General features: G+C 40.7%; 1 non-coding gene across 1 annotated transcript; it reads left to right on the forward strand.

The window, feature by feature from the left end:
• The first annotated feature begins 8,497 nt into the window (after positions 1–8,497).
• On the forward strand, positions 8,498–8,604 carry LOC112715273 (small nucleolar RNA R71). The gene has a single exon (XR_003159599.1). It is a non-coding gene; the product is annotated as a small nucleolar RNA R71 (small nucleolar RNA).
• The last annotated feature ends 469 nt before the right edge of the window (positions 8,605–9,073 follow it).

Below are 9,073 nucleotides of genomic sequence, written 5' to 3' on the forward strand. Positions count from 1 at the left end.
GCCTTTACATCCCTGCTAATTTCATAATCTTAGACACTAGGAAGGAAGAGGATGAATGCATCATCCTTGGAAGACCTTTCCTAGCCACAGCAGAAGCTGTGATAGATGTCAACAGAGGTGAATTAGTCCTTCAATTGAATGGGGACTACCTTGTGTTTAAATCACAAGGCCATCCCTCTGTGACAAAAGAGAGTAAGCATGAAGAGCTTCTCTCAGTTCAGAGTCAAGAAGAACCCCCACAGTCAAACTCTAAGTTTGGTGTTGGGAGGCCACAACCAAACTCTAAGTTTGGTGTTAAGATCCCATATCCAAACTCTAAGTTTGGTGTTGGGACTATACAACATTGACCTGATCACCTAGTGGCTCCATGAGAGCCACTGTCAAGCTATTGACATTAAAGAAGCGCTTGTTGGGAGGCAACCCAATTTTATTTATCAAATTTTTATTTTATTGTTATTTTGTGTTTTATTAGGTACATGATCATGAGGAGTCACGAAAAAAAACATAAAACTTAAAAACAGAACCAAAAACAGCAGAAGAAAAAAATCACACCCTGGAGGAAGCACAGGCTGGCGTTCAACGCCAGTAAGATGCATCTGGCCGGCGTTTAACGCCAGAACAGAGCATCAACCTGGCGCTGAACGCCAGAAACAAGCAACATTCTGGCGCTGAACGCCAGGAATGTGCCTAAGAGAAAAAGCTGGCGCTGAACGCCAGTAACAAGCATGAAACTGGCGTTCAACGCCAGAAACATGCTTTACATGGGCGTTGAACGCCCAGAAGGTGCACCACACGGCGTTTAAATGCCAGAATGGTGTGCAAAGGCAATTTACATGCCTATTTGGTGCAGGGATGGAATTCCTTGACACCTCAGGATCTGTGGACCCCACAGGATCCCCTCAGGATCTGTGGACCTCACAGGATCCCCACCTACTATATTCCCACCTTACCTCCTAATCCTATTTTGTGATTTCCCCATGTCACACTTCCCAACACTCTTCACCAATCACCTCAATTCCTCTCCCCAATCACCCCTTTCACCACTCACATCCATCCACCCTTCCCCATAAACCCCACCTACCTTCAAAATTTCAAAACCATTTTCCCACCTATTGCCACCCTAAATGGCCGAACATACACTCCCTCCTCTCCCTATATATACCCTTCCATTCTACTTCATTTTCACAAAACACAACCCCCTATTCTTTCTTTTATTGCTCGAGGACGAGCAATATTTTAAGTTTGGTGTGGTAAAAGCATAAGCTTTTTGTTTTTCCATTACCATCAATGGCACCTAAGGCCGGAGAATCCTCTGGAAAAGGAAAAGGGAAGACAAAAGCTTCCACCTCCGAGTCATGGGAGATGGAAAGATTCATCTCCAAAAGCCATCAAGACCACTTCTATGATGTTGTGGCAAAGAAGAAGGTGATCCCTGAGGTCCCTTTCAAGCTCAAGAAAAATGAGTATCCGGAGATCCGACATGAAATCCGGAGAAGAGGTTGGGAAGTCTTAACCAACCCCATGTAACAAGTCGGAATCCTAATGGTTCAAGAGTTCTATACCAATGCATGGATCACTAGGAACCATGATCAAAGTATGAACCCGAATCCAAAGAATTATCTCACAATGGTTCGGGGGAAATACCTAGATTTTAGTCCGGAAAATGTGAGGTTGGCGTTTCACTTGCCCATGATGCAAGGAGATGAACGCCCCGACACTAGAAGGGTCAACTTTAATCAAAGGTTGGACCAAGTCCTAATGGACATATGTGTGGAAGGAGCTCAATGGAAGAGAGACTCCAAAGGCAATCCAGTTCAATTAAGAAGACTGGACCTCAAGCCTGTGGCTAGAGGATGGTTAGAGTTCATTCAACGCTCCATCATTCCCACTAGCAACCGATCCGAAGTTACTGTGGATCAGGCCATCATGATTCATAGCATCATAATTGGAGAGGAAGTAGAAGTTCATGAAGTCATCTCCAATGAATTCTACAAAATAGCTGAAAAGCCCTCTACCATGGCAAGGCTAGCTTTTCCTCATCTTATTTGCCATCTATGTTACTCAGCTGGAGTTATCATAGAAGGAGACATCCCCATTGAAGAGGATAAGCCTATCACCAAGAAGAGGATGGAGCAAGCAAGAGAGACCCTTCACGGATCTCAAGAGATGCATGAGGAAGCTCATCATCAAGAAATCCCTGAGATGCCTCAAGGGATACACTTTCCTCCCAACAACTATTGGGAACAACTCAACACTTCCTTAGAAGATTTGAGCCACAATGTTGAACAATTAAGGGTGGAACATCATGAGCACTCCATCATTCTCCATGAAATAAGAGAAGATCAAAGAGCAATGAGGGAGGAGCAACAAAGGCAAGGAAGGGACATAGAAGAACTTAAGGACATTGTTGGACCTTCAAGAAGAAGACGCCACTAAATGTGGATTCATTCCTTGTTCTTTATTTCTTTCTGTTTTCGGTTTTTAATATTGTGTTTATTCATGTTTTGTCTCTTTATTTCATGATCATCAGTATGTAGTAACTATGTCTTAAAGCTATGAATAAAACCCATTAATCCTTCACCTCTCTTAAATGAAAAATTTTTTAATTCAAAAGAACAAGAAGTAAATGAATTTCGAATTTATCCTTGAATTTAGTTTAATTATATTGATGTGGTGACAATACTTTTTGTTTTCTGAATGAATGATTGAACAGTGCATATTTTTGATCTTGTTGTTTATGAATGTTAAAACTGTTGGCTCTTGAAAAAATGATGAACAAAGAAAAATGTTATTGATGATCTGAAAAATCATGAAATTGATTCTTGAAGCAAGAAAAAGCAGTGAAAAAGAAGAAGCTGGCAAAAAAAAATGGCAAAAAATTAGAAAGAAAAAAGGAAAAGCAAGCAGAAAAAGCCAATAGCCCTTAAAATCAAAAGGCAATGGTAAAAAGGATCCAAGGCTTTGAGCATCAATGGATAGGAGGGCCCAAGGAAATAAAATCCAGACCTAAGCGGCTAAAGCAAGCTGTCCCTAACCATGTGCTTGTGTCATGAAGGTCCAAGTGAAAAGCTTGAGACTGAGTGGTTAAAGTCGTGATCCAAAGCAAAAAGAGTGTGCTTAAGAGCTCTGGACACCTCTAACTGGGGACTCTAGCAAAGCTGAGTCACAATCTGAAAAGGTTCACCCAGTCATGTGTCTGTGGCATGTATGTATCCGGTGGTAATACTGGAAAACAAAATGCTTAGGGCCACAGCCAAGACTCATAAGTAGCTGTGTTCAAGAATCAACATGCTTAACTAGGAAAGTCAATAGCACTATCCGAAATTCTAAGTTCCTAGAGAAGCCAATCATTCTAAACTTCAAAGGAAAAAGTGAGATGCCAAAACTGTTCAGCAGCAAAAAGCTACAAGTAACGCTCATCTAATTAGAATTAATATTCATTGATATTTTGGGATTTATAGTATATCCTCTTCTTTTTATCCTAATTGATTTTCAGTTGCTTGGGGACAAGCAACAATTTAAGTTTGGTGTTGTGATGAGCAGAAAATTTATACACTTTTTGGCATTGTTTTTAGGTAGTTTTTAGTAAGTTCAAGCTACTTTTAGGGATGTTTTCATTAGTTTTTATGTTAAATTCACATTTCTGGACTTTACAATGAGTTTGTGTGTTTTTCTGTGATTTCAGGTAATTTCTGGCTGAAATTGAGGGACTTGAGCAAAACTCTGAAAAAGGCTGACAAAAGGACTGCTGATGCTATTGGAATCTGACCTCCCTGCACTCGAAATGGATTTTCTGGAGCTACAGAACTCCAATTGATGCTATTTTATAGGGCTTTCCAGAAATATATAATAGTCCATACTTTATTCGGAAATTGACGACGTAACTTGATGTTGAACGCCAAGTACATGCTGCTGTCTGGAGTTAAACGCCAGAAACACGTCATGATCCGGAGTTGAACACCCAAAACACGTTATAACTTGGAGTTCAACTCCAAGAAAAGCCTCAGCTCATGGATAGATCAAGCTCAGCCCAAACACACACCAAGTGGGCCCCGGAAGTGGATTTTGCATCAATTACTTACTCATGTAAACCCTAGTAGCTAGTTTAGTATAAATAAGACTTTTTACTAGTGTATTAGTCGTCTTTTGACCACGTTACATCTTTGGTCTCATTTTTGTATTATTCTTCATCTTAAGAGGCTATTGATCACGTTTTAGGGGGCTGGCCATTCGGCCATGCCTAAACCTTTTACTTATGTATTTTCAACAGTGGAGTTTCTGCACACCATAGATTAAGGGTGTGGAGCTCTGCTGTAACTCAAGTTTCAATACAATTATTATTACTTTCTATTCAATTCTCTTCTATCCTTATTCCAAGATATACGTTACACTTAACTTTGACGAATGTGATGATCCGTGACACTCATCATCATTCTCACCTATGAACGCGCGTGACTGACAACCACTTCCGTTCTACTCTAGGCCGGGCGCATATCTCTTAGATTCCCCAACAGAATCTTTGTGGTATAAGCTAGATAGATGGCGGCATTCATGAGGATCTGAAAAGTCTAAACCTTGTCTATGGTATTCCGAGTAGAATTCTGGGATTGAATGACTGTGACGAGCTTCAAACTCCTGAAGGCTGGGCGTGATGACAAGCGCAAAAGAATCAAGGGATTCTACTCCAACCTGATTGAGAACCGACAGATGATTAGCCGTGCTGTGACAGAGCATAGGAACGTTTTCACTGAGAGGATGGGATGTAGCCATTGACAACGGTGATGCCCTACATACAGCTTGCCATGGAAAGGAGTAGGAAGGATTGGATGAATGTAATAAGAAAATAGAGATACGAGAGGAGCGCAGTATCTTCACACACTTATCTGAAATTCCCACTATTGCTTTACATAAGTATTTCTATCCCTTTTTATTTTCTATTTATTTATTAATTTTCGAACTCACCATAAACCAATTTAATCTGCCTAACTGAGATTTACAAGGTGACCATAGCTTGCTTCATACCAACAATCTCTGTGGGATCGACCCTTACTCACGTAAGGTATTACTTGGATGACCCAGTACACTTGCTGGTAAAGTTGAACGGAGTTGTGGAAAGAAAAAGCTTCTCTAACAGTGCCTGGAATTATTATTGATCACAATTTCGTCCACCAGTGGTGATTTCAGCTAGAGAACCCTTGTTATGGCATTGGGGCTGAAATCCACCTCTGTTCCTCTTACGTAGCTCTTGAAGGTGCGGGTCATAGTCTTGTCTTCTCTAACCACATTTGCATAGAATTCTTGGATGAGGGATGCATTAATCCTTGTTTTCGGATTGTGAGCTTTTGCCAACCTCTTTGCTCAATCTTCTCTCGAATTTGTGGACATTCATCTTCGTTGAACTGGAATGTCAACTCAGGCAGTATCTTTTTGTTCTTTATTCGTTCAAACTCGAGCTCATGGAAGGCCGTTTTGAATCTCCTTCCATCGAAGGGAATGCTCTCCATTGGTTCCTTCCCCTTTTGCCTCTTGGAGCTTGATGATGCCATATGTGAGAACTTGGAGCTTGATGATTCCATATGGTGAAGGCTATGAGTTTGAAGATAGAGTTCAGTTGGTTTGAGGCAGAATGTGTCTTAGAGAAATGTGTTTTGGGAGAAGGAAGAGAGGTGAGTTGGATGAATATTTGAGAAGGGCTAGAGTGGTGAGGGTTCCTTATATAGGCCGGTGGTGCTAGTTGAATGGTATAGATCAATGGCACGACTTTGATAGTGGATGGTTGGGGTTTGGTACAAGGTGATCACAAGGATCATCATATTTATGAACTGATTGCCTCGATTTCCAAGATGAGCCTTTCTCATCCTTTCATGACAACATTTTCCAAGGGGGTCTCCTTGAAGACAAGTGTATAACCCCCTTAACTGAAGTGGTCGAACCTCCTTCCATTGGTTGTTCCATCAATCTACTCCAATCCCCTCTTTTCATTTCCTATATAAGACAAAAGGAATACACAAATTTAATTGAAATTTTGGTGGGAAGATTTAAAATATGAACTAGCTATATATATATATATTATTTATTTATTTATTTATTTATTTATTTTTCACTATCGCTATGATCTTCATGAAGACAAAACAACTGACCTCTTTAATGCTCATATATGCACATTGGTGACACCAAACTTAGTTTGTAATTATGTAATTATGTGGTGTTTAAGGGTTTAATCAAGACTCTTAGCCCAAAATGACATAAGTTGTGTTCATGCCATCTTGATGTGCCTTGAACACCAAACTTGTTGTTCACTATATGTTGCATATAAGAGTTCTGTTAAATGTTTGTCAAAGTTATTTTGAAATTCATGACCTTACTTTATTAACTAACACTAAAGAATTTAAAAGAGGTAATGGGTTGCCTCCCATGAAGCGCTTCTTTAACGTCATTAGCTTGGTAGTGAACCTATGTCCATTGGCTTTGTTGATAAGCTCCATATGCTCTAAGGACAAGATTTTGTTGATGGTGTACACTGGAGGCAGCTGAGATGGAATAGTGGGGAGGTGAGGTGGTATAGATGGCAAGTATGTAGAGACCACTTCATCAACTGGCGAGAAATCTTCTGTAGGAATTTTCTTATTTTTCCATCCCCTTGGAACTTTTTTTCTTGTGTCCGTGGATACCAGCTGGTTCTTTGTGATTTCCTTTTTGAGAAGGGTTTTGTTGTCTATTTCATGTGATTTTTGTGGGTCTGGTTCCTTTTGGATTACACTTGGCTGTTTCTCCTTTTGATTACATTGGTTGTTGACCATAGGAGTCCTTATGTATGGTGCTTGTGCTTCCTTATTTGGCTCCTCCATCAGCTCATTGTCATCATGATCTGCTTTTTGTGAGAGGTTGAAAACATTGAAAGTGAGCTACTCGTCATGTATTCTCAGCACTAACTCTCCTCGCTCTACATCTATGAGTGCTCTAGCTGTGGCTAGGAATGACCTTCCTAGAATGATGTGGTAAATAGGATTCTCATCCATTTCTAGGACAACAAAGTCTGTGGGAAGATAGTAGCTCCCAACCTTCACCAGCACATTTTTCAACTACCCCTATTGCCTGTTTTTGAGTTTTGTCAGCCAATCTGATAATTACATCAGTAGAAGATAGTTCATTGATTTGGAGCTTCTTCACGAGGGAGAGGGGCATTAAGTTGATGCTTGCTCCGAAGTCACAAAGCCCTTTGTCAATCTTTGTTTCGCCTATAGCACAAGGAATGTGGAAACTTCCTGGATCCTTCTTCTTTGTGGGTGGCCCTGGTTGAATGAGAGCACTGCAATCCCTGTTCATCTTTATTGTTTGTCCACCCTTCAATGGACTTTTTCTGGCTAGTAGCTCCTTTATATACTTGATGTAGAAAGGCATTTGCTGGAGGGCCTTAATGAATGGTATATTTACATCAAGAGATGCAAACATATCGAGGAACCTTGAATACATTCTCCCTGCTACACCACCTTTAAGCCTTTGGGGAAAAGGTGCATATGGGTTCAATACCTCCTTCTTCTTCAGCTCTTCCTTGAGTATGGGTTGAAGTGCATGGCTTATTTCTTCCTGGTTTTCCTTTTGATCATCCTGGAGGTGTTCTACTCCATTCATACTCTTCTCATCACTTGTGGTTATCATCTTACATTCCTCCCACCTTACTTTCTTTATTTCTCCCCTTGGATTATTCTCTGTGTCACTGGGAAATCCATCACTAGGTTTGGGAATTTGTTGAGATATATACCCTACTTGGGACTCCAATCTCTTGATGCTTTCTCCTTGGTTTTTGATATTGGCTCGCACTTCTTCCTTAAACACCTTATTGTCTTGGACTTCTCTGCATAAGTTTTCAAGTAGAGCCTCGATCTTTGAGAGTTTATCATCTGTTAGAGATGGTGGGTTGAGATTAGGTGGTTGAGAAGGTTGGTTAGGTGGGTATTGATAGGATCTTTGTGAGGTGTGTTGGTGAGTTTCATTGTTGTTGGAATTGAGGTTGTGGCGTCTCTGATCTTGACCTTGGTCTTGTTGATTTCCCTACCCAAAGTTGGGATGATTTCTCCATCCAGAGTTGTAAGTTTTAGAATATGGATCATGAATTTTTCTAGGTGAGTTTCCAACATAGTTGGCTTGCTCTTAGTCACCTTCTTCTCCTATATTCACTCCTTCTTGAGCTGGTGATGAAGTGATGACTGCTGCAACTTGGTTTTCCTCCACCTTCTTAGTGAGATCTGCTAGCTGCTTGGTGATCATCTTATTTTGAGCTAACAATGCATCTATGTGGTTCAGTTCCATAACTCCTCTGGTGTTACTTCTTTCGGAGGCATAGAAGTAGTCATTCTCAGCAACTATTTCAATGACATCTATAGCTTCTTCAATGGTTTTCTTCTTGTTTAGAGAGCCTCCTGATGAATGATCTACGACCTTCTTTGTCTCATAGGAAAGACCTTCATAGAAAATGTGAAGTTGAACCCATTCATTGAACATATCTGGTGGGCATCTTCTTGTTAAGTCCTTGAACCTCTCCCATGCTTCATAGAGAGTCTCACCATCTTGTTGCCTGAAAGTGTGCACCTCAGCTCTCAGCCTTTTGATTTTTTGAGGAGGGTAGAATCTTGCTAAAAATTTGTTCACCACATCTTCCCAATTTGTTAAGCTCTCATTTGGAAAGGATTCAAGCCATTTGGATGCCTTATCCCTGAGTGAAAAAAAGGAACAATAGCAGCCTATAGACATCCAGGTGGACTCCATTAGACTTCACAGTGTCACAAATTCTTCGAAAGGTGGTTAGGTGTTGATTGGGGCCTTCTTGAGCACTTCCTCCAAATGAACAATTATTCTGAAGAAGGGTGATGAGCTGGGGTTTTAGTTTAATGTTGTTGGCATGTATAGTGGGCTTCTGAATGCTACTTCCATAGTTTCCTGGATTAGGATTAATGTAAGAGCCTAGAACTCTCCCTTCTTGCCCAGCACGGTTTGCAAGGCCTTCTCTAGCATGGTTGTGAGCTTCTTCTTCATGATTGTTTTCCAAATTCTCTTCCATGATGGGTTCAAAGTA

This window comes from Arachis hypogaea, chromosome 1 (assembly GCF_003086295.3).
Source record: "Arachis hypogaea cultivar Tifrunner chromosome 1, arahy.Tifrunner.gnm2.J5K5, whole genome shotgun sequence".
Classification (NCBI taxonomy): Eukaryota; Viridiplantae; Streptophyta; class Magnoliopsida; order Fabales; family Fabaceae; genus Arachis; species Arachis hypogaea.